The sequence below is a fragment of the Elgaria multicarinata genome, chromosome 13 (assembly GCF_023053635.1).
Source record: "Elgaria multicarinata webbii isolate HBS135686 ecotype San Diego chromosome 13, rElgMul1.1.pri, whole genome shotgun sequence".
Classification (NCBI taxonomy): Eukaryota; Metazoa; Chordata; class Lepidosauria; order Squamata; family Anguidae; genus Elgaria; species Elgaria multicarinata.
Genome location: NC_086183.1, coordinates 13,416,443 through 13,443,269, shown reverse-complemented (window position 1 = coordinate 13,443,269; position 26,827 = coordinate 13,416,443). Strand labels below are relative to the sequence as shown.

General features: G+C 43.9%; 1 protein-coding gene across 3 annotated transcripts in view; it reads right to left on the bottom strand.

The window, feature by feature from the left end:
• Positions 1–18,826, bottom strand: part of PHACTR4 (phosphatase and actin regulator 4) — a 127,231-nt gene extending 108,405 nt beyond the window's left edge. The window contains exon 1 of one of the 3 annotated variants that reach the window (XM_063140237.1): positions 18,620–18,826. The gene's annotated coding sequence lies outside the window, so the exon portion shown is untranslated. The remainder of the gene's footprint in view (positions 1–18,619) is intronic. The other 2 variants (XM_063140239.1, XM_063140238.1) reach the window with 2 other exon arrangements.
• Between the last annotated feature and the right edge of the window lie 8,001 nt (positions 18,827–26,827).

The following is a 26,827-nucleotide window of genomic DNA, read 5'->3' as shown; positions in this document are numbered from 1 at the left end:
GGGGGGAATTATTGTACTGGAAAATCAAATCTTATATAAGAATACAGTAGCGTAAGGCTTATTACTCAAAAACTACCAGACTGATTTTGCCCATTTTTATTTTAAACTGAAGCCTGAGCACTGAAGACATGCAGAAAAAATTGAAAGTTCAAAAAAGTTCAAAGCTTGAACATTAAGAGCAATTAATTTCCTTCATGCCAAACAGGCAGGGCTGTACCTCTGCCAGTGGGATGACAGACAGCCCTGCTCCGCCAATCAGTGTGTCACGAAGGCAGGCCCCAGGCACAACCGTGCGGTTAGGCTGTCGCCACCAGCGGGGAGAAGATGGAAGCAGCCAATCAGGGGGAGGGAGGGAGTAAATTTGGGGGGGGGGGTTCTATGCACGATCCACATTTCCATTATTCATGAGCCCCTCCGTGGTGAGGGGGCTGACAGGCAAAAAGCAGGAAAGGACCAAGACTACTAACGAGCATGCTTTACACTATAATCTAATAAACTGCTAATAACACCCACCCACACACACACACACACAAATTGCCGTGAGTCACCTTGGGGGTCTTCCTGTTGAAAGGCAGAATATATGTTTTTTTAAAAAAATAAACTCCCATGAGGCCTTTGGGTTTTATAGGGCTGCTGTTGCTGAATGCCAGGTCAGTCACTGGTGAATTACTTCCATCAAGGATATAATCCTGGATAAGCAACTGACATAGTGTGTATTTCCAAGATATGGGCACACAAAGGGGAGAGGTGTTGAATTCTCACAGTTACAACCACCACATTTCTCAGTAGAGCAGCAGCCTAGGCCTAATGGACAAGAAGAGGAGGTTGCCATGGTCTACCACAGCCTTCCCCAACCTGGGGTCCTCCAGGTGTTTCATACCACAACTCGAAGCATCCCTGACCATTGCCTGATAGGTGTTGTAGTTAAAAACAACTGGAGGACAGCAAGTTGGGGAAGGCTGGTTTACCATGATTCTATTCCCCAGACCAGATATTCTGACCAGGAAGCAAGACGTAGTGATGGCCACCAATTTTGATGTCTTTAAAAGGCGGTTAGACAAATTCATGGAGAAGAAGGCTATCGATGGCTACCAGTCCTGATGGCTACTAGTCCTGATGGCTATATGCTACCTCCAGTATCAGAGGCAGTATGCCTATGTATACCAGCTGCTGGGGAACATGGGTGGAAGGGTGCTGTTTATTTGTCACATTTCTATATGTAGCTAAAGCGGTCTGGGCAGTTCGCAATAATTAAAGTCAGAGAATACAGCATAAAATACAATATAAAATGTAAAAGTTTAAAACTACAGTATAAAAATAAAACCAAAAAAGTCAACCAAAAAAAACGTCAACCAAAAAAACCCTAGCAGCAACGGATACAGTTTATGTGCCCTAAATTAATTCATGTCCTGCTTGTCAATTTCCTCTAGGCAGCTGATTGACCATTGTGTGAACAGAATTCTGGACAAGATGAACCCTCGGACTGATCCAGCATGGCTGTTCTAATGTTCATCACACACACACACACGGTGCTAGATACTGTTAGGGTGTAATTTATTTAAATGCTATTTAAAATATTTCTCGGGCACCTTTCATGGCAGAAGCCCTCTCAAGGCGGCTTACAGCAATACGCATAATCCTGTATATATTTGGCTGGCTAGAGGATGCTGGAAGCTGTAGGCCTTTTTTCTGTCTAAACATGTGTTGCATTGTTCACTGATTGTCTCTTTGCCTCAGTTGCATTAGTGGTACCAGAGACCTCTGGGTTGGTTATTTTGGAGAACATCAACATCTGCATTTACGAAGGATGGTGGAATGCCTTCCGCATTTTCTGTCACTGCTGGCCCCTCCACTATGTAAGTCATGATTCTTCCATTCAAGAGAAGCTATAGGAAAGAGTTCCCCAACCTGGCGCCCGCCCCCTCATAGGGCCATGCTGACAGGGGATGATGGAAGCTGCAATCCAACACATCTGGAGGGCACCACGGTGGGGAAAGACTTCTGTAAGAAACTAAAGCCTTTATATTTAGGTGAGAGCCCCCCTTCCTCCTGCTACCAACTGTCTCTGCAAAGACCACCAGTGAGGGAGGAAGCAGCAGCCAGACACCTCTCCATCGTGCCTGGGTCCAGCTCCAGCTGAGAGCCCCCTCCCTCCTCCTACCAACTGTCACTGCTGAACTTTGTAATTAAGATTGTAGTGCCTGAATTTGCTTTCCTTTCCCCCCTCCTCCTCCCTCCCAATCCCCTTTCCTTTTGTGTCATGTCTTTTAAATTGTAAGCCTGTGGGCAGGGACTGTCAAGAAATACTTTTGTAAGCCACCGTGAGAGCCTTTTTTGGCTGAATGGCGGCATAAAAATGCTTAAATGAATAAATAAATAAATATTCTAACTGGTTTTATCTGTCTGATTTCTTCCCCAGCTTTTTTTTTAACCAAGATCTGTTAGACATCTTGGGAGGTCGTTTTGAAAGGCAAGGTATAGATGGGATTCTTTATAAACAAAATAAATAATGACGCTTAGCTGCTGCCTCCATTTCCGCAACACATTTCCAATGCTGATGTGGTTGGTATAAAAGCAAGCATTATGTATATTGGACACTGGCGATTCCCCCTGGAAAACGTAATATGATTTATTTAATGCTCCACTGATCTCACACACCTGCCCAGAAATGCTTCTTAAAGACATCGGCTCCATTTGGCATTTATTTAAAATATGCTTCCTCGTGTATTGGCTGCAGGCACACTGGCCTGGTTGAGGGCCTGGCTCTTTCTTCCATTTTAATTGAAGGTAGCAGGATGTGGAAATTGCACCCACAGACTGTAATTTGGCTCACATCTCAATAACGATAAGGTGCGAGTCACTCAAAAGCCACACAGCAATGCGCATAAATTGTACTTTTTTTCATTCAATAGTCAGCCCAGCCATGGTAGCTGCCTTCTCCACGCTTGGTTTCCATTTATTTTCGTGTCCCTAACCACCGCGAGGAACAGCAGCTTCGCTTCTTAATGTCTGCCACTTCTCCACACAAATATTAAATAAATGCACAGGCATGCAATAAGGTACAAGTTGCTCAGCTGAAGCCAATACATTTAAGCTTAGTGCCATCATCCTGTTTAGAGGCCCCGCAAGTGTACTGATAGCACATCTCGAATGCAAAGCAGATCACACATTGACACTCCTACGCTTGAGCAGTGGACGCTTTCTGACTTCCTCCTGGCTCTGTCTGCAAATTCAGTTAGCTAGGGGAGTGCTAGACAAAGATTTCAGCATGCTATCGAGGCAAAAAGGGAATGCGCCCGTCCTTAGAGCCACTTCGTGGCTTACTTTTCCGGACATTTAGTACAGCTTGTTTTCCATCACAGCTATAGGGATCAGCAGTCTCAATATGCATCGGGACCCACAGTATAACATCACAAGTCACTTTCATCCATTACAAAATGTACTTCCCTCTCCCCTTCCTAAGTCACAGAAGTTAATTTCCAAGCTAGAGAAAGTAGTCTAAAAAACACCCCAGAAAAACGAATGCATAAAATCATCTAGAGTCATTCCAAAGCAAGTGTCAGACTGGCGATGTGCATTTTATTTTATTTTATTCCCCTGACACAAGCCTCCATCCCAGACTATTTAGAATGAGGATTGCCTTTCATACGCCTCCCAACGCCTTCCGCTGAAACAATTCACAAGTAGCAGAAGTGGCTTGCCAACTAGAGATGCATGAGAAATCCTTCCAGTTAACATGTTACTGACAACGTACCACATGTGCACTTCCCAAAACTATGCACGAACCAGAACACAGCTATACGGCCAGGAATATGGCATCAAACGTAAGCATGTGGTTGGCACCTGCGAAGAGCTCACACTGAAGCAGGCACCCACTGACAAGCGTCTCCTGGATTTGCCCTCTTCTACTTCATTGCAACCAGCTTGTTCACTTGCTTCTTGCTCTGGCCAAGACAACGGGGGGGGGGGGGGGGGGAGGGAGAGAGGAGGAAGAGGAGGAGGAGGAGGAAGAGGAAATGACAATGCTCACTGGCTGGCGAACAGGTGGTCGCAATGATGAGAAAGAGGATGAGGAGCCATTTCAGCTAGTGACAATAGCAGTGGGAAGGTAGACCCAATGTGGAAGGGGCCCCACTGTCATTCCTAAGGGCTCTCAAAAACCTAGAGCTGTCAGTGTATGCGGCAATATTCAAGACTTTTCAGAACTTTGCAATACAGTTCGCAAATAAAAAGCGCGCAACACACACAAATGCATACACTACAGAAAAAAGGGCATAAAAGGGCTTTATTTTAGAAGAAAACGGCTTGCAACCCTCCCTCCCAAACCATATATTTCAGCCTTCCTCAACCTGGGGTGCTCCAGATGTGTTGGACTACAACTCCCAGAATGCCCCAGCCAGCTGGCTGGGGCATTCTGGGAGATGCAGTCCAACACATCTGGAGCGCCCCAGGTTGAGGAAGGCTGATATATTTGGAAACGTGCATAGAAAAAGGCATATATTTTAATAAATGCGCAGGAATACACACACATATTTTCATGCAGACACGTATTAAACAATCGCAAAGGGATGCGAAAACGGGACGGAACCAGCTTAACAGTGAAAAAATGAGAAACTGAGTGAAATCAATTGAAAACAACTATTTCGAGAAGCATTCCTCAACTCAACTGACTAGCTACTGTTTTTACTGGCCCTTTGTTTTAAAATTGAACAATTTTCATTTGCTTTTTAAAAAATCTTTCTTTTTACTGGTTATACCTATGGCCACTGCTCCAAAACCTATTTTAGATATGGAACGGTATAGAAATATTGCAAATAAATAAATAAATCGAGCTGGATGGGTCCATCCATCCCTGCTTGCCAGGGCTTTCCTTTCCCGGCCACATCCATCCAGAGAGATCCTCCGATCTACAGGTGCCTGCATGAGCTCTCCCCATGATGCGACTAAGGGCTCATCTTCACCAAGCAGGATATTCCACTATGAAAGTGGTATATAAAAGGCAGGAGCCACACCAAGCAGGATATAGCAGTATGAAAGAGGTATATAAAAGGCAGGAGCCACACCAAGCAGGATATAACACGATGAAAGCAGTATATGGTATGTGTCAATGGGCCCCAACAGTTGTCAGTGCACTTCAATACAGCTATAAAGAAGCAGTGTGGCTCCTGTCTTTTATATACCACTTTAATAGTGGAATATCCTGCTTGGTGTAGATGAGCCCTAAGGCTGCAAGTGAGGCTGGCTATGTTGAGGTTGGGATTTTTGAGTCAGCCCCGGCCACATTCAGCAGCAAACCTTTCCCAGTATCAAACCCTCCCAGGTTGGGTTTGGCAAAAAAAATAGAAAGGGGTTACAGTCAGCTTTGTTCTAACTCCAGTAAAAAAAAAATGTTCCTATTTGGACCCATTGATTGGACAGGAGATGGGAGGGGTTGCCTGCTCACCGGATTCTTTCCACTGACTAGTGACCAACATACTTCTCCTTTCCCTCCAGCTACTTGCAGTTTGGCTGGTACAACACCTAGCACACCGTCAGCAAAGCACTGATCTGTAACAAGAGACAGGCAGTATCATGACTCCTTTGCATCGGGGTTTGTAACTTGATTTGGTCTTGTCTATTCAAATCTTTCGGCCTATATATGTAATTGTTTATGACTGGCTGCAAACCAGCCAGAATACCAGAGCTCCCCGTGGCTGTCCTCCATCCTTGGATGCGCTGTACTGCTTCCCGACTTCCAGAAAGACACGCTCAATTAGCTCATAATAATGCGAGCGCTAGACAGCATGCCCAGTCTTAATTAAGCAACTGCAAATTGCATTTCATAATCCGCATACCAATGGCACAAGCACAAAAGGACAACAACATTTGCAAAAGTGCTGGATCAGATCTTTCCTGCCTTCCCAGCATCAAGTGTGAAGGCAGTCCAACAGCCTTCCATCTGCAAAATTGAGCAGCTCTAAACTACAAGGGTCTATCAAGGCCTGTCGCTTTACCAACACTTACACTGGTGCCAGCTCCAGGTTTGAGGAGGCCATCATCACATCTGGGGGATCCCCCCCCTTACATTGGTGGGCCACAGCAGACCTCTGCCATGATAGAGGTAGCAGTTAGTGGCACTGCAATTGACACTGGGCAGCCTGAAGCCACCATTTTAATTTCCCCACAATGCCCCAGAGTTATGCAACAATGGAGACATTACAGGAAATTTTAATGACAGCACCTAGCCATTCAGCGTAAGAGACCCAAACCAAATGTCAGTGCTGCTGAGGATGTCGCTCAACAAACCAACAACCAGGCCTGGTGCAAGCAAATCTGCATGCAATTTAGGGGTGGGGAAAACCGTTCAGTTCACATTTCAATAAGAATTTACCAACTTTGCACTTCCCAAAGCTAAAACTGAACCAGAATACAGCTGGACACAGAAATCTGTACTCTTCCAAAGTTTGCAGTGAGACAGCGCATGCAATAATGTGTACGTTTGGGGAAATGTCCAGTTTCCAATGGAAATTGCTTGCAAACATGCACCTATTTTGAAAAATGCATTTTTCAAATTCCCATCCAGACTTAAGAAAAATCACAATCCGATGCAGAAACAAGACAAAATGAACTTAGCAGTAGAAAAAACGAGAACCTGAGAAAAATCGCACTTGACCAATTCACCAATCCCTATTTTTTATTATTATTATTATTTATTGCTTTTATATACCACCCCATAGCCGAAGCTCTCTGGGCGATTTACAAAAGTTTAAAACAGTAAACATTAAAAATAAATGTACAAAGTTTAAAAACATAAAAGCATAAAAACAACAGTATCCTTATAAAAACAGCTATTCTGGGTCCATTATTACTACTATTAAATGTTATTGCAGTATTGTCTTTTTGCAAGCAAGAATGAAGATTGGGGATTAAGGAAGGACTGCCTCAAAATGGTAGACCCTGGGTAGGGATCTGAAAGACAAGACAAGGTGGCACCACATAGACAGTACTAAGAGGTAGCCCCACACATAGAATCATAGAATCATAGAATAGCAGAGTTGGAAGGGGCCTACAAGGCCATCGAGTCCAACCCCCTGCTCAATGCAGGAATCCACCCTAAAGCATCCCTGACAGATGGTTGTCCAGCTGCCTCTTGAAGGCCTCTAGTGTGGGAGAGCCCACAACCTCCCTAGGTAACTGATTCCATTGTCGTACTGCTCTAACAGTCAGGAAGTTTTTCCTGATGTCCAGCTGGAATCTGGCTTCCTTTAACTTGAGCCCGTTATTCCATAAGGGGGGCATCACTGAGAATGGGAGGAGATATTACCTTTTAAGAGAGCAGGAGACCTCAGAGAAGAGCTGAGCAGTGGGGGTCACAGGCAGGGATAATAAACGCAGAAATGGGGTGGAGCAAGGAAATGACAAAGCTTTAAAGGCCAGGACAAAGGGTGTACATATTGAATGCTGAAAGGGATGAAGAGCCAATACTTAGTTTGAGCTTGTGAGCGTTGGCATTTGCAACTTCAACGAATATGCAGGCCTCTTTTTGCATTTGCAGTGTTGTGCTACTACTGATTTATTTATTTATTTATTTTATTTCATTTCTATACCGCCCAATAGCCGAAGCTCTCTGGGCGGTTCACATACGACCATGGACAAGATTGCATCCGATGCCATCACTCCTCCGTTCCCAAGCACCTACCTTAATTCCGCATCAGACTTACGCAAAGCTGTGCACCAATAAAACACTATTATTCACAATGTAAGATGTTTTTAATTCAGACAAGACTTTGACATATAAGCTGGTCTGTTGCTGGAAGGATTGGTGCTATTTATTTCTTTTACTGTTTTACTTTTATATTTAAATTAAGATTCTGTTTTTAATCTGGATTTTATTGTGAACTACTTTGAGTTCCTTTTTCCCCCCTTTTTGACAAAAAGCAAGAGTAAATAAATAAACAAATTCTTGTACCTCATCCTGTCCATTTGTGCCTTGCACATAGACAAGCACCACTGTCACTTTTATGGATTGATCTGTTCGAATTATGTTACTGCATCTAATCCAGTCTAGATACAGAAAAAAGAGCCTGTATAGCGTAGTGGTTAGGATGTTGAACTAAGAGTCAGGAGATTTGGATTCTAATCCCCAGCCAGCGTTAAAGCTCATTGGGTGAGTTTGGGCCAGTCACTAACTCTCAGCCTGATCTACCTCACAGGGTTGTTCTGAGAATAAAATGGAGAAGAGGATCATGTAAACTACCCTGGGTTCCTTGCAAGAGGAAAAATGGCAGAATATAAATGTAATAATAAATAAATAAAATGAAGGGGTCATGGGTTGTAGCTCAGTGATAGAGCAGATATTTGGCATATACCCAGGTATGTCCAATTAAAGGATCTCAAGTAGCAACTGCTGGGGGGGGGGGAGTTCTCCCAAATTTTGGAAAACATCTATTAAACAATGGCCTAGTTTGCATGTAATAACCCAGAGTAGGGGTTGCCGTTGAATTGTGTGTTGTCATTAAGTGGTTTAAATATGGGTTGTAAATCACAAACCACCCAGGAAGAGAACTCACGGTTTGTTGTTGGGTTATAAACTCTGAGTTGTTTGTAGTTAAGAACCCATAGTTAAATCATAGCGCAAAATTCCCACATAACGACAGCCCACAATTCAACAACAAGCCACGATTCAACTAGTACTCTAGCTTACCATTAAGTCTGAACCAGTCAATATTTGGCTAGATGGACCACTGCTCTGTCACCATGCCGCATGTATAAACCAGCTTCGTATGATCAAGTATGGAGATTAGTTCATAGCATCAGGAAAATCTTAGGGAGGGGGCGTGTTCCCCCCCGCTTCCCTCCTAGCATAGTTTGGGAAGGGCTGTATTGACATTCATTAGCAAATAGAGACAATTCAAACAAAGGTTATAGTGTCAATAAGGATTGAGCAAGGTCTCAGGGGTGCATATCAGTTTGGTTTTCTAGCCAGGCTGAAGTCAAGGTAAAGTCCATAGCCTCTGAAACCCTAATTGCTTTCCTTTTGTTTTTTTCAAATTACCACAACACTACATTCTGAGTCAGAATAATTTTCTATGAAATGGCCACAGTTCTTTTCCATAACCTCGAGGTTTGGAAGGTGGAGGGAGGTGCCAGGGCTGGGCAGAGGGGGCCCCAGTTGGCATGTGCCTACGATTTTGAGGGGGCCTACTCCAAGTCCCCCTAGTAGAGGCAAATGGGGACCCTTTGGTAAAGATTTGTTACAAAGTAGCTCTCCTGTGAGTGAGCAGTACTGACTCCATTTTGATGTGAATTTCAAACTCGATACTGTTTCATTGAAGGAAATTTATGGTCAAATATTGAACATGAGATTGGGCAATATTTTCCCAAACGTCCTCATCGCATTGCGCATTTTTCTGTCCTTGCCAGCAACAGTGGCCTTTAATGGGAGGAGCTTCAATGTCCTAAAACGAATCAAGTCATACTTTCGGTCCGCAATGCTGCAAGAACGCTTGAATGGATTAGCAGTTTTGAACATTAACATTGACAAGGCAAAGTTGCTTGATTTTTCTGTTGTTGATGATGAATTTGCCCAAAGAAAAGCACGTAAAGCATTTCTGAATGTGAAGAAGTGATGTCTTATATACAGCTTGAATAAAAATACTTGCCATTACCTTTTTAATAAATCGTTCTAGTTCATATGTATTTAGAATTGATTAAAAAATACTTAATGAGCAGTTTGAAATGGGGCCTACATTTCCCATCTGGCCCGGGCCTATTACCAGCTTTGCCCAGCCCTGGAGGTGCCTTCTATTTATCAACTCTAATTTATCTTTAGGAGTGGAGGGCGAGTACTAATGATAGCAGATCTGAATGGCATTGCAACAATAACTTTAGTTAAGACATGGAGACCATTACCAACACGAATGTCTACCGTAGTAATGAATCTCAAGAGAGTAAAAATGCTCTACTACAGTGATCACTGCAATAATAACAATTAAAAAACACCCTCTTAGATTCAAAACATCTATTAGCAAGGTAAGGCTAGTTACTATGTGGTAAGCAAATGGGATTCTATTTTCTTATTTTTGTAAATAAATGTACGAGTCGCCTTTCAGCCCAGATAGGGGCCCCAAGGCAACACTTAAGCATTGCTGGAAGAATGCATGAGGATTTATTTATTTTTTACAGGTTTCTAGAGTGCTGCTTAGGAAGAACCCTTTAATGGAATTGAACTCATCAAGAGCTTGCTCACAAAACAAAGGGCAATGGCTCAATGGCTGCAGCTCGGCTGTTGTCTGGAGCTGCCCCTTTCCAGCATGTAACTCCTCTGCTGAGGGAACTGCACTGGCTGCCTATTCGCTACCAGGCCAGGTTTAAGGTTCTTGTACTTGTGTACAAAGCCCTAAACAACTTGGGACCAGGATACCTGAGAGAGCGCCTTCTCCCTTACCAACCTGCCCGGTCACTGAGGTCATCCGAGGGCCTGCTCCTGGTAGTTCCACCTAGATCCATCCTCCGGTTGGAATCCACCAGGGGAAGAGCCTTCAGCGTGGTGGCGCCCCTCCTGTGGAACTCCCTGCCTCTGGAGGTCAGGCAGGCGCCAACTTTGTACTCCTTTCGGCGCCTCCTGAAAACATCTTTATTTCAAGAAGCCTTTCTTTAACATGCAGCCTTGGATTCCTGTGTTGTTGTTTTGCTTCTTTTTAAATTTTGTTTTAACTGTTTTATTCTGTTTTTATTTTCATTTTACCTTGTACACCGCTCCGAAATTTTTTCAATGAGGAGCGGTATATAAATATTCAAATAAATAAATAAATAAATAAATAAATAAATTTTAACAGCAACAAAAAAGAACAGAATGTTGATTTTATTCAGCCTCCACCTGTGGGTTTCAAACCCCTACCAGAAAGAGTTCGAAATGAGGAGTTAAGCTACCTCTACGTAGTTAACTATTAAGTGAATGCCTACCCACCACCCTTCTGTTCTCTGATGCCTGAAAACTCATATACGATGCATGGAACAGAGAATATGGGTAGGGAGACAGTTTTCGCCCTCTCTCATAATACTAGAAGCCAGGAGAAGTGGGTAACAAATTTATTATTATTATTATTATTATTATTATTATTATTATTATCTTATGAAGCTGATTAGTGGAAGATTCTGGACAGGTAAAAGGGAGCACTTCTTCACACAGTGTATAGTCAAAGTATGGAATTCGCTACCACAAGATGTAGTGATGGCCACCCATTTGGATAGTTTTAAAAGGGGGTTAGACAAACTCCTGGAGGAGAAGCCTATCCATGGCTACTAGTCCTGATGATTATATCAGAGCCAGTATGCCTATGTAAACCAGTTGCTGGAAAACATGGGCAGGAGGGTGCTGTTGCACTCATGTCCTGTTTCTGGGCATCACGTGGGCAGCTCGTTGGTCACTGTGGACTAGATCAGTGGTTCCCAAAGTGGGCGGTATTGCCCCCTTGGGGGCGGTGGGATTGCATAGGGGGACGCTAACAGGCAAAGGGGCGGCAGGGGGGGCGCTCAAGGTGGTCTCTCCAGAAGGTCCTAAAACCCAGGGACCGAGCAGGAAAGAGCGGCAAATTCAGCTGCTCTCCCCACACCGCTCCTGCTCAGGAAGGCCTTTCTCACTCACGCAGCCGCTCTCTCCTCCTATCTCAAGCCCACAGCAGCCCCACCAGAAGTAGGGGGTGGGGGAAGCGCCCACAGGAGGCAGCAGAGCAGGAAACAGCGGCAAATTCAGCTGCTCTGCCCACTCTTCTCCTGCCTAGGAGGGCCCAGGGCTTCTTTCCTGGTGGAGCCACTGCCACCCGCTCGCTCGCTCGCTCCCTCGGCCAGAGCTGCTCCCTCCTACAAGCTGCCCTGGCAGACCTCTTGCGATAGTTGCTGCACAAGGTGGGAGCAGCAGCCATGTGGCGGAGAGGAAGGAGCATGTGGAGGATGGCAGGTGGCAGAGCAGCTGCCAAGAACAGCAGTCAGCCGGCAGGCTGGGTGGGGAGTGGGACTGCTTGTGCTGCTGCAAGGTATCACCAGGCTCCCTTCCCCTGTCAGGAGTTGCAGATTGGGGCCATCTCCCCTCTGAGCTGCTGTCCTCCTGTCGTAATCAGCCCGGCAGCTATTGTGAGGCTTGCGGGGAGGGAGCGTTGGAGAGAGAGAGAGAGAGAGATGCTGTGTGTCTGTGTGTGTGCTCCCACCCCCCAAAAAATCAGGATTGGGAGAGAAAAGAAAAGGGGGAGGGAAAGAGAATTGCAATCCCCCAGGTCCTTCCTGGCTAAAGAAGATTCAGCAGCACCTTTTTCCAGAATGCTTGCTGAAACCATTCCTATCTGCCCTTGCTTATTTCAGGGTGTCCAACCCCCTTTTTTCAAGCGTTCTTTTGGTAAACATGGTATGAGTGTACCTTGTGTCACCATAAAAACAGAGCTGCAACACAATCCTAAGTATGTCTACTCAGAAGTAAGCCCCACTGAGATCAATAGAACTTACTCTGAAGTAAATGTGCATAGGATTCAGCCTGAAAACGAAGAGAGGGTGAAGAAAAGACAGGAGAAAATGAATTGTAGAAATAGAATAGCAAGGTAACTGTGGGATATTTAACCATATTTAAAGACAATAAGTACAGTAAAATTAGTGCCCCTCTACTTCAGTCCCAGCCAGATTTTCCATAGGAAAACTCTGTACCAGGTGGCAGATAATTATTTTAAAATTTTAATTAAAATACATTATCCTTTCCTATAACAAAATGGTGCTTACTCCTAAGTAAGTGTGTTCCACTGAAGAAGGAAATCCTATTTGATTCCTGTATTCATGCTAGTGTGACATGATAAGTTAAAGACACAATTTTATGCATGTTTAGACAGAAAAAAGTCCTTCAACTCCTAGAATCCCCTCTAAATGGGAAGCACCTGCCCCAGGCATGCCGAGGGAGGGAGGGAAAAGAGAGCAAACGCCTGTTTGCAGCCAGCATGGCAGGGCACACCAATTGGATTTTGAATAAAGTATTCAATTAATTGTTACTGTTATGAATTTTATTGTTATTATCTTCCTTGGTGGGTCGTTGAAAACCACTATTCTGAATAATGATTTTTATAGTGTAGGGTAGGGGGACGCTAGGCATGAGTTTGTGGAACCAAGGGGGCGGTGACCTGAAAAAGTTTGGGAACCACTGGACTAGATGGACTCTTGGCCTGATCCAGCCGGGCTCTACTTATGTTCTTAGCCCACTACTTGGAAATCTGAAGGTGGGAAGTGAAGGTAAGGGAAAGAAAAGCTTGTTTCCAAAAGAAAAAGGGGCAATATATGAGTGCACGAAACACATACCTATATTGCTAGTTCCCTAATGATAGGAAGGTAGGTGAGAGGGATGGCTGAACCCTTAGGGATAAAAAAAAATCTCCAGTGAAAAATTGCTATATAGAATGTGCATCTTGCTGTTATTTGCCAGAGCTCAGGAAGCAGCCTGCTTTTGCATTTCCATCCACCCACCCAATCCACCACGCTGCAACAATCTAATCCAGCCTTCTTCAAACTGGCACTCTCCAGATGTTTTGCTATGAAGCTCCCTGGGTGACTTTGGACCAGTTACTGACTCTCAGGCTGCCCTACCTTACAGGGTTATTGTAAGGATAAAATGAGGAAGAGGATCATGTACACCACCTTAGGCTTCTTGAAGGAAAAGCGGGATATAAATGTAAGAAATAATGATAATAGTTGGAGCATGTATTACAACCAGCAGTGGTAATTTAGTTTATATAGCCTGCACCAAGGGTGAGGACAGCCCAAGATATTTTGCTGAGCTGTACCATACAATCAAAGAGGCACACCCAAGCACCTCCTTAGCAGTGAATCCTGGGGTCACAGCCATCAGATCACATGCTACTGAGAAAGACCTCACTCCTAGACACTAGAGTGCCACTGTTAAAGAACGCTAGGCTACACTGCCCACTGCTCTGACTCAGTATAAGGTCGGTTTGTAATTTCTTGTCTCACGTTTGGTTCAGAGAGAACACTCGGAAGCAGAAGGAGTGACACTGTGTAGACAAGTTTAGAGATGCCAAATTTCTTGAAATTTTGTGGCTATGGAAAAAAACATGGTTTTTTTCTGGGAGCGGGGGTGGAATATTTTTTGGGGGGTGGGATGAAAAATAAGCAACAAATGCAATGTATTATTTGTGGGTTTTTTCATTTTAAATATAATTTTATGTATTATTTGGGGAGGCATCTCATCCAGAATGAGAAGAGTTTTTTTGGAATGAGCCTTCGGAAAGAGAGAGGAAGCAAACACCCATTTTAAAAAAAGAAGAAGCAGCTCACGGCTTGAGTCATTCATGATACCACTGGTGTCATCATTGTACAGCAATACCCAGAAAACAACTCTTATCACAAAGAACTATGAATCAGTGAGTGCTACTAATTAACAGCTAAAAATAAACACTGGGGAAAGAAAGTTCTTGTTGTCACAGAACTTTCTACCATGTATGCGCTTCAAAACATATCCAACGAAAGAATGAGGTACAGTTTTACAGGGGGTGGAGGGCATCTGAGAGACTCCATCACATTTAAGGTAGACCTTTAAAAAAGAAGAAGCCCTGAGGCTATGATCCAGGCGAAGTTAAGCACTTTGAAGTCCCATGGATTTCACCCTAAGAATTGAGTACGTGCTGAGATCTCTCTCCCCCGTAAAGTCAATAAGACTTCAAAGTGTTCCGCTTCATTTGGGCCATATCTTTTGAATTTATGTATCTTGCTTTTCCGTCCCACCCCTCCTTCAAGAAGGACATGGTTCTTCCCATCCTGATTTTATCGTCAGAACTACCACGCAAAATGGCGAAAAGTGCATGACTGGCCCGAGGTCTCATAGGTGAGTTTCACAGCTGAGGGGAGGTTCTGATCCTAGCCACTACACTCTAGCCATTACACAGCCATTGTAGCAGTTATTAGCTATGAGACAAAGTTATTAACACAGAACAGGAGTCATCGTAACACGAGACAACCAATCTGAAACATTTGGCTCCTGACATGGTTAAATTATTATTGTTGTATGTTACATTGTTTTATTGTGACAGAATTTAATGGTTGTTTTATGGGTACTTGTTATATTTATGCTGTAAATTGCTCTGTGCTCCTTTTGGAGGAATAGAAATGAATAACAATTTAAAATAAATAAATAAATACTTTAGGGTGAGCATATGAAAAGGAGGACAGGGCTCCTGTATCTTTAACAGTTGTATTGAAAAGGAAATTTCAGCAGGTGTCATCTGTATATATGGGGAACCTGGTGAAATTCCCTCTTCATCACAGTGAAAGCTGCAGGTGCCTTGCCCTCTTTTAAATCTGGTCACTCTAGTATAGCTCCTGCACCTTTAACTGCTGTGATGAAGACGGAATTTCATCAGGTTCTCCATATATACAAACGACACCTGCTGAAATTCCCTTTTCTATGCAACTGTTAAAGATACAGGAGCCTTGTCCTCCTTTTCATATGGTCACCCTAAAATATGTGATACCGGCTCTCACAGTGGTTTTCTTACACAGCATCCATTACTTCCTGCAGACTTAAAGGGAAACTCCTGCAACTTATAAGCTAAGGTCCTTATTTCTGCATACTGCCCAACTCATAAATGTTATGCTATCTCTCCTCTTGCTTTGTATCAATTTCACTATGTCAATAGCAATCAGACAACTCAGAAGCTTTACTTTAACCCTTTCTTACCAAAGTACTAAAAAAAACCAGTTGAATTCTCTCAAGTCTGTGCCACAATAAATCCGCACTTAAATATTTTTAGGCTCTGGACTTAATGGCCTTACCGCCTTTAGATGGTCATGTGTATTACTTCACTTACTTCAAAATGTGAGAAGCCATCCTTGCTGCATTTGGGCTTTTCCTGTTCATTCTTCTGAGTGGGGCCCTGGGCTGGCCCACTGTAAATCAGTTTGTTTTAAAATGCTGTATGACTCTTCATTGTTTCTGCTGCTACAGACTTAACACAGATAACCCTCTGGAACTTCTCTCAAATTAATAGCAATTGAGTAACACCATTCGACTAACACATCAACATCGTTAATGGCAGTGACCCCAGCATACCACCAAGACATAGATCTATTTAGCTCAGTAGAAATTATTTGCCTCCCAAGATTACCAAATTAAAGTAGGGATTAATTTATTTGGTGATTGAATGAAGTGGAAAGTCTGTGTAATCACAGACTACTAATCCGAAAGCATAGAAACAAGGATGCAATCACAACGTATTCAGTCCAGATGAGCTCCTCTGCAAAAATCCACATTGTCATTGAGTTGTTCCTCTGGGATTCTATCCTTCTCTTACTAGTTAAAACTACAATGAGCCTCCACTAACCACTGGAGAATCACTACAATAATTTACAATCTTGATTTTCAGAACTGGCTGGGCAATCCATTTAACCTTTTTCACAAGTATTCTCTTCATTTTATAGAAAACCATTACTTCCTCTTCCACAAAGTTATAAGCCATAAAACAGTAAGCATTAGCCCTCCTTTGGCTCACTTCCCATGTTTTGGCAATAGGCTGAAAGCCCAGGGGTGGGGATCAGGGGGAAACATATATCCAATGTATCCTGAAAGGGGGCCCTTGACACTATTTCTATTCTTCCTAACTGCTCAGCCTTTTCATTCCACTCCACAAGTGAGACACCTCAAGTGCAACTCGCAGCTGGTACATGGACCCAACCCTAGGTACTCCAAAAAGAGTTGAATAATTCCAGTAGAACAGGCAGGGAGAGGGGGAAGTAAAAGTTAATCAGATGAGATGTGAAATAATCAGGCGGACAGAAAGAACGCATACAAAGACAGTCACTAGCAATACATTTATAAGAGCATTTACAACAACAACAACAAAACTGGATCAAAATATACTGCATTAAGAAAAGTAGAAACTTAACTTTAGCTACGTCAAGTAACTCATAGTAAGTGACCCCATTTTAGACATTTAGAATACTCTTCCTAATTCAGCACTTTGAGAATGAGGACACTTCCCCAAGTAGAGAGAAAAAAATGCAGGAAACTAATCTTAGATACACATGCCTGGAAGGCACAGCTCCTCCATAGTGACGTAAGAGTAGCAATGCCCAAACTGTGGACTGGGATCTGGGCAGACTACTTTGGTAATACAGCAGTCCTAAAGGTTGGGAACCTCTGAGTTTATGGAGATCTAGGCAAAGGCGGATGAAACACAGCCAGAGAAGAAGGCCAAACATTTAAAGAGAGAGATGTACAACTGGTTAGACCTTCACAGCTCAGGGAACCTTCCAAAAAACCACAGAAGGAAATCCCTTGATCAAAATAATGGTTTCTCTAAAACCCGTTGGGGCATAATACACCTGCACACGTGGATTTTCATGTAAGAACTAGATCAAAATAAACTTTTTACTAGGAAATCACTTTACGACAGTCTGAGCACTCCCTCGTGAACAAACATTATAGGGATTTTATTTTAAAAATTAATGTACTGCCTCTCCCAAAGGCCTGAGGCAGCTTATAACCTCCTTCCTTACTCTAAGCAGAGAGGAAGTATCCTGCGACTTGATTGTCTCAGACAGGTTCTTTCACTTAAGTTCAACCACGCCACTACTCTTCCCTTCAAGGTTCATCTCATCATTTACTTACGAGTTAGAAACATGCTCAGGTTAGCTCAGAAAAGAAAAGGGAAAAATCAAGGCACCCCTTCCCACCCCAAAAGGATTGCTTTAAAAAAAAAAAAAGACAAAACAACCACAGATCAACCAGCATTCAACACACCCCATGCAATTTCAGCTCGGGAGACTTTGCACAGTAATTTCTCTGTTCGGTTCTCATCTCGCACAAGCGGATACACAAAGTTACACGCACAATTCCGAAAGTAAATCCAAGAGGATGCAACTCTTCAGCTGCACGTAACACTTTGATGAATGTTCAATCGGGTAGTCCTTGGGGGGCGGGGGACGACCCATATCCTTGATGATAAATACAACAGCCAAAGTCAAAGCGGTTCTCAGGTGGTGGTGGAAGAAGAGCAATCAGGGAGCTGTACAACCAGAAGTCAGTTGAGGGGAGACCACCTCATGTCAATGAGGCACTGAGGGGCTATACCATCCCTCAAAATTGAGGATGGGATAGATAAATACAGAGGTGGCGAAAGAAACGAAAATAACGAGGGGGGGGCTGCATAGAGTTGAGAGAGGGAATTAAAAGGGGGGGGCTTCCAAGAATGTGAAAGGCTGTGAAGGAAAAGAGTCTGGAAGAGTATTAAATCTGGGAGGGGGAGAAAATTAAAAGGGGAGGGGGAGAAAAGGTTGTGAAGGAAAAGAGTCTGGAAGAGTATTAAATCGGGGGGGGGGAGCAAATTGAAAGAGAAGGGGGGCGAAAAGGTGGTGAAGGAAAAGAGTGGAAGAGTATTAAATCGTGGGGGGAGCAAATTGAAAGGGGAGGGAGCGAACAAAAAGTGGCTTGCAAAGAAAGGATGAACAGGTAGGTAGGTGAGAACCCCCCGAGAGGGGCAATCTAAAATAGGAAAGAGGCTAAAAGGAGGGGGTCTGCGAAAGCCCCCTCTGTGTGTATTGGGGGCAGGGAAAGGGGGGGGTTAGTGAGAGGTAACTATCGACTAAACTTGCTCACCAGTCACACACCTGAGCGGGGGGGGGGACCAGGTGAACCTCCCCACCTGGCTGATTCCTGGTTGGCCGGCCTCTTCTTCCTTCTCTCCTTCAGCTCACCTCACCCCGCGCCGTCGTGCTGCTGCTGCTGCCACCGTCTCCTCCTGCTGCTGCTGCTTCTGAGAGTCCCTCTGGGGCTGAAGGTCCTCGCCGCCGCCGCCGCCACCACCACCGGAAGCCCCGTTCCTGGGAGAGGGTAGCCGCGCGCGGCCTGACGGGACTTGTAGTCCACGGGGAAGGGGGCCGTGGAGGCCACGCCCCCCGCGGGGGCACCCGGGGCAGGGGACAGGTGAGCTCAGGAGGGACGAGTTGGGAGGAAGGATGCCTTCTTGTCGGCGTGTGTAAGAAAGGGGAGGGGGTGGTGTTTGCAAGGCTACTGGGTTGTCCGAAAACGTCACGGGACCGACTCTGAAACGAGAGCGAGAAAAAGAAAGAGAAATGTGTTTATTATTGATGCGTTACAGCGGTTTATTTATTTATTTATTTATTGCATTTATTGCGTTTTTCCTCCAAGGAACCCAAGGCGGTGTACATAATATCCTCCTCCTCTCCATGTTATCCTCACAACAACAACCCCGTGAGGTGGGTTGGGCTGAGAGTCAGTGGCTGGCGAAAGTCACCCAGTGGGTTTCCTCGGCCTGGTGGGGACTAGAACCTAGATCTGCCAGTCACTACACCACACTGGCTCACACTGGAGATTGCATATGTCTTTGTTGTTGGTGATGGTGAGGGGAAGGGGAGGAAGAAGAAGAAGAAGAAGAAGAAGAAGAAGAAGAAGATCATCATCATCATCATCATCATCATCATCATCATCATCATCATGGGTTAAAACAACCAAGAGTCTTATAACAAAACCAAACTATAGCAAACTTATTGTGGCATAGGCTTTTCGTGGGCACCTGTTGTGGCGAAAGTTTATGCCACGGTTAATAAGTTGGTCTTCAACGCAGCACAGGACTCCTGATTGTTCTTTTTGCTGTAAATGCCTAACATGCCTTCATCAGGATTTCTTTATTAGTGGATTATGAATTACAGTGCTATCCCTGTTTACTCTGAAGTAAATCTCATGCTGTTCAATGCTGCTTCCTCCCAGACCATTATGTACGCTGCCCTGTGATCCCAGTGATATAAGGTGGGATACAAATGAATGAATATGTGCAGCGTTGCAGGCTTTATATAGCTACTCCTACAGAATTCAATGGAGCTTTCTCCCTGGCAAGTATGTTTATGGAAGTAGGTCCCATGGAGTTTAATGGGGCTTACTCCCAGGTCGGTGGGCGTAGGATTAAATAAAGAAGTTAAGGGGATGTTTTAAGGTGGTTATTTGTTTTTAAGGGGGAAATGGTGGGAGGTGGGGGATCACGTTGTTTGACGCAATACAACTACATTTTCTTTAATTTTTTTAGGATAATTTAGCCTGTTGCTAATAACAGGAATTGATTGTTTAAAATGTGTTTGTATGAAAGATAGACTAACAACAAAGTAATTGCAAAATATATTTAGCACTTAACATTTTTGCTTTTGCCCCAATCAATAGCTGCAATGTTAAATGAATACCAAGATGGGCAGATTGGAATGCTGCGTTATTAAAATTCCTAAGAAGGAGAAAAACAGAAGCCTGAGTGGTATAATGGTTATGAATTGTCCTCCAGATTAAGGTCATATACATATATGGAGACAAAGGGCATCTCCCTCTCTTTGAAGCTATTGCAAGGCTTATAACTCTAGCCTTAAATTATACACTCCTGTCCTCAGTGAGAAATGCTCCAAGAAGTAGCCGCAGGTTATCCATCTTCCACCCACAGTTGAGTTGGGAGGATCATAGTTGCTTCACCCAAGAAAAAACCAACAAACAAATCTACAAATGAACTTTCTCTTTTGAATACTGAGGAATCATTGCCAACTGTGAATTTTAAAAAGTGTATGACTCAGGTGCAATGATGCCTTCAGGGTTTCCATTTTCTTGCTTTCTTTTTCTCTGTAAAAACAAAGATTAGACGGCAAGCCATGATAGCTAAACAGTACTTAGCACTACTGTTTAGCTATGCAGTTCCAAGGTATATCTACTCAGTAGGACTTCTAAGTTCAATGAGCTTTACTTTTAGGTAAGTATATGCAGGATTGCAGTCTAAATGATATATGATTCTGTATAAGAGTAGCTAACTGCACAATGGATGTTCACTCAGAAGTTATCCTCTTTGAGTTCCATTGGGGTTACTCCAAGGCAAGTATGCATTGATGTCTAAGAAACTAACCAATCAGGAAGTTCCCCTTTGGAATTTTGCTTCTGCCATGAATTCACTAAGAATATTATACATATCTGTCAAGGCCCCACTGGAGGAGTCTTCCTCAGAGGAAGATCTGGAGGCTCAAGAGCATTTTTCACAGATGTCCTGTTCCTTCTGCTGTGCTGCTTTATAATGCCAAGCTGGGGAGAGGGAATCATAGAATCGCAGAGTTGGAAGGGGCCTACAAGGCCATCGAGTCCAACCCCCTGCTCAATGCAGGAATCCACCCTAAAGCATCCCTGACAGATGGTTGTCCAGCTGCCTCTTGAATGCCTGTAGTGTGGGAGAGCCCACAACCTCCCTAGGTAGCTGGTTCCATTGTCGTACTGCTCTAACAGTCAGGAAGTTTTTCCTGATGTCCAGCTGGAATCTGGCTTCCTTTAACTTGAGCCTGTTATTCCGTGTCCTGCACTCTGGGAGGATTGAGAAGAGATCCTGGCCCTCCTCTGTGTGACAACCTTTTACGTGTTTGAAGAGTGCTATCATGTCTCCCCCTCAATCTTCTCTTCTCCAGGCTAAACTTGCCCAGTTCTTTCAGTCTCTCTTCATAGGGCTTTGTTTCCAGACCCCTGATCATCCTGAGAGAGAGATTGTAAGCATGTGCAGAGAGAATGATTATTTGTGACAGGGCATTTGGGTGATGCAGTTGAGAATGATGGGAGTTGTAGCTCAACACATCTAAAGGACACCAGGCTGAGGAAGGCAGGGCTATCTACTAGCTATGTAATGTGCAGTGTGATCTGTGGATCAAACAAGATGTGAAGCCATACAGGCAACTGGTGCAAGAGGCTGATCTGGATTGATTGATTGATTATAGTATTTTTCTCCCACCCTTTAGCCAAAAAAGGCTCTCAAGGCGACTTACAAAAACAATTCTTAAGACAGTCCTTGCCCACAGGCTTACAATCTAAAAAAAACATGAAAAAATAGGAAAGGGGATTGGGAGGGGAGGGAAGGGGGGGTGCAAAGAAAATTTAGGTACTAGATTCTTAGTTGCAAAGTTCTAGATTTAGAACGAGGAGGGGGTTTAACCTTTTGTGCTGAGCAAATCCCTCACCCCTCTGGCTGGGCCAGTACTATGTCAGACCTTTGTGTTCCAGATAGCTCTTAAAGCATGGTGGGAAACCATTTTTCTATTGGAAAGTGCATGTCCGGTGGTGGACAAGGCCGGATGCTAGCTGTGGGTGGGGCCACATACTAGCAGAGGGCAGGAGCATTGCTTTTTTCTCTCTGCTCCCTAGTTCTTTTGCTCCCTAGTTTTGCTCCCAATTCTGCCACCTCCTTCTCTTTCACCATCCTCTTCCTGCCCAGTGAGGCTGCCAGAGAAAGGACCAAACCTTTAAAACAGAGGTTGCCCATGTTTCCAAATATGCTTCTGCTGGCTCTGAATTTTGATTGACTTTTTTAATACCCGATTTTGTATTTTGGATTATTTGCACACAAAATAAGAATAAAAAAGAATTAGTATATATTAAGAAATGCCACTAAATCTTATGCTAATTCTTTTTTGTTTTTGTTTTGTTGCCAAGTATTTTACCTTCTATTTTGTAAGCCACTGTGAATACTTTCAATGGAGAAAAGCAGGATCAAAGTTATACATGGGGCTGCCTTTGAAAACGGTCTGGAAACTTCAGCTGGTGCAAAACAGGGCAGCAAGATTGTTAATGACAACATTATGCCAGTACTTTTCTACCTTCACTGGCTGCCAGTCCAGGTCCAGGCCTGATTCAAAGTGCTTTTATTAATATTCAGAGCCCTAAACGGTTTGGGGCCAGGCTATCTGAAGGAAAGCCTCCTCCCATATGTACCATATGGTCATCCTCAGGGGTCCTTCTCCACGAGCCCCTGCCAAAGGAGGTGAAGCGGGTGGCTACCAGGAGGAGGGCCTTCTCTACTGTGGCACCACGGCATTGGAATGAGCTGCCTAGAGAGGTTCGCCTGGCACCTACATTATACTCTTCCCGACGCCTTTTTATTTTCCCAGTATTTTACCATCCTAGTCTTTTTACTTGCTGTTTTAAATCTGTATTGTATATCTCTGCATTGTTGCTTGGTTTTATTCTGGTTGTACTTTTATATTGTGGTTTAAATTTTAAACTTATGTTGTATTTTATGGTTTTAATTTTTGTGAGCCGCCCAAAGAGCTTTGGCTATTGGGTGGTATAGAAATGCAGTAAATACATAAATACATGAAACAAAACTAAATCCCAGAGATGGCACGGAGCATCTTAGAAGAGGCATCCCCCCTTCTATCTCACAGGAGGAATAGGCTCAGCCAAGGTGATGCCTACCACAACACACAAGCACATGGTTTCAACAACAACAACAACAACAAAATAGGCTTCTTTGGCTTCAGAAAACTAACAAAGGTGAACTTCGGGAGCAGTGAAAATTCAGGAGCTTTCGCTGGAGGACAAAGTCAATGAGTAACCTGCTGCTGTTAGCAAAATTAGGAGTCAGGCAGACCATTTGACCTTGCTCATGCAGAACAGAATGCTGTTGATTTGCACAACAGCACAGCAGGTTGTACCGAGAGACATAACACACAAAGCCGTGAGATGACTTTTGCAAATAGTGTGGCAGTGGGGACATTTTAGAAACTCTTGAACGCCAAAAAGGCGAAGCGTGCCCTGATGCTGCGGAGGTCACGGATCGATTGTGGACTGAGCTCCCAGAGGCCACAGTCTACTATATCCTTCCCCCAACCTGGTGCCCACCAGATGTGTTGAACTTTAACTCCCACCAGCCAGCATCTGGAAGCCACCAGGCTGGAGAATGCTGGCCTGCTGCATCATCAGATAAATGAAGTACATCAAGATGGTTATGATGGTTGACACTTGAAAAGGCTGTAAACTAAACAGGGCAAGCGGGTCCTGCAACAAAATGTTGCAGTGTAGAGGGCTCATGCTCAGGGTGCCAGCCAGCCAGTCTGGCTCTTTTCCAAGGGCAACTAAAGGTGCAATCCTATGCATCTTTAGACAGAAAAAAAGTCCTATATGCCCCAGCCAGCCATGCTGGTTGGGGCATGCTCCAAGTTGTAGGACTTTTTTTTTTTTTAACATGCATAGGATTGCATCCTAGAATGATCAAGGGACTGAGCAACTCCCCTATGAGGAAAGGCTACAACAACTGGGATTGTTTAGCTTAGAAAAAGGGTGAATAAGGGGGGACACAATAGAGATGTACAAAATTATGCATGGTGTGGAGAAAGTGCATAGGGAGATGTTTTTCTCCCTAGAAAAACTAGAACCCAACGTGATCATTCCATGAAGCAGGAATGATTCAGGAAAGCTAAAAAGGATGAACCTTTTCACCCAGTGCATAGCTAAATTAGAATTCGCTACCACAAGATGTGATGATGGCTGCCATTTTCCATTGCTTTACAGGGGGATTAGGGTCCCCACCACCACCACGAGTTTTTGTAGTCCTACAAACTTCGGGATTTCCCTAAGCGTGCTGATAGCTCTCTCTTGCTTGGGTGGTGCTGTTTTGGCTTCATTTGATCTGCGTTCAGCGAATGAGTCTTCTATTAGTACATAGGATAAGAATATTTAAATATCCTGATTGAAGGTATTCAGTCAGTTCTGGATGGGGTGACCTTCTCTGCAAAAAAATAAAACCAGGATGGCCGCTTGGGGGGTCCTCCCATATCCAGCACGGTCACTTGAGGTTCAAGTGCAAACTTCACCTGGATAAAGATAGTCCATGCTCTGCTAACGTCCCATTTGCATCACTGCCAGTGTGTTACAGGTGGAGAGGCAATAGAAGATGGCTCGGAAGCCTCTTCAAATGCAAAATATAGCTGCCAGATTGTTGACTGGGACGTCTTGTTCAGACCCTATCGCTTCAATCTATTGACTGCAATAAAGTTGTTGCATAACAAAATGTAGCACCTATTAAAGAGTTCTGCCTTTATGTTGGTTGTTGCTGAATCTTAAAAGAACTTAACTGGGGACATCTATTTGCTTCTGGACCAAATTGAAAGCATCATTGCTTACTTTGAAAGCCCTGAATGGTTGGGGACCCAAGTCCCTGACAGGGCACCTACTCCCATATTGTCCTGTCCACACTCTAAGGGGTGTGGACAGGACAATAATACGAAACAACAATACGAAACACAATAGCAGACAAAGCTGCCAGGGTAAAGATCCCAGGTTCAATGCCTGGCATACAGCATCTGGTTCAGATAGCAACTGGCTACAGCTCCACTTCTGAGGACCCCAGTTATGTGCAGTCTTTGCATTCACAGAGAGCTTTGCCACACACCTGTTGAGCTCTATGTAACCTGAAAGCTTGCATCCATTTACATCAGCAAAGGTGTAGGACCATTTAAACCAACAACAGCAACTTTGATGAATGCACTTCAGAGGGCTGCAAGGAAGTACTGGCAACATCCAGAAGGTGGCTCTGTTGACTTAAGAAACCGTAATATTTTTCTGGTATTGTATTGCCATAATGCGCTATTATTGCACTACACAAGGGAAAGAGCACAATTTAATTCCAAGATACTTTGCCGGCAGAATTCAGACATAAATGCTAACAAAGGTTAGTTGTAAAGCATGGGGTGGGCAACTTGTGGCCCTCCAGATGTTCCGGCCTATAACTCCCATCATCCCTCCCAATTGCTATGCTGTTTGGGGTTAATGGGAATTGCAGTTCAACAACATCTGGAAGGCCGCAAGTTGCCAACCCCTGCTATAAAGGAATGTGACACAATAGACTTCCACATTGGTATGGATTGCAGAGAGGACCACAGTGATGGAGCCAGACTCCATGTTTAGAGTGAGATATCCCTCTATCTTGTCATGTCTCATCATCCATTTGCTATCCAGTTGTATGCCCCAGCCATGGGCTTGCAGTTTTTTTCAGGGTTACCAAGGAGACAAAAGTAGTCAGACTCACAAGTTTGCTTAGGAGACTAATTTATTGGCATATTTTACAGCCCATTAAGCATATCCCAATAAAAGTGGACCAGTCTGTGAAAGCTTCCTGCACAGAAGACCCTTCGACCAGTTTGGACCCCCACCTCTGGGTTGCAAGAATAATTACAGCATGACTTGGCACTGCTGCCAAGTTAAGCAAGTGATTGATTACTAGGTTTACTAACAAGGTATTCCATTCTCAGGATAGAAAAACATTAGTAATAATGAACCTACTGATAGTAAGGCACTTCTGGACATCTCTTTGGCACGGGCAAGACCCGCTAATTGGGTTTCCATGGGTGTTACGGCCAGCTTTTCAACTGAACCACCTTGTAATGTAAGCTTGTTAGTATACTCCATGAGAACTGTGCTTTGACTCATCTTCCCACGGACAGAGGAAACAGTTTGCTAGCTTAGAAGCAGCCATTCACCCATAAACCTTTGCGGGTAGCCATGGTTTGCAGGCCATACACCAGTCTGAAAATCTTTATTGAGGCATTTCCTCCTCCTCACTCTCCCAACAATCAAAAACATTTTCTCATGCTTAGAGAGAGAGAAAATATGTCCCATGTTGTAATTGGTGGCAGTCTCCTAATTCCATAAGGGTCCCTAGTTCCGTGTCAGACAACATACCTGACACACATAAGGATAGTCCCTTCCCATATATACCTGCCCAGACTTTAAGATCATCTTCAGCTGGGCTTCTCCAGGAGCCCTTCCCAGAGAGTTGGGCGGCTTCTAAGGTGAGGGCCTTTTCTGCTGTGGCACCCTGGTTGTGGAATAAGCTTTCCAGAGAGACTCACCTGGTGCCTACATTGTGTTCCTTTCAGCGCCGAGTTAAGACATTTTAGTCTTGGATTTTGTTTTTTTAAATCTGTTACTGTATTTTACATCCTTATATTGCTGCTAGGTTTTATTTGTTTTTACTTCTATTTTATCTTGTGTTTTTAAACTTGTATA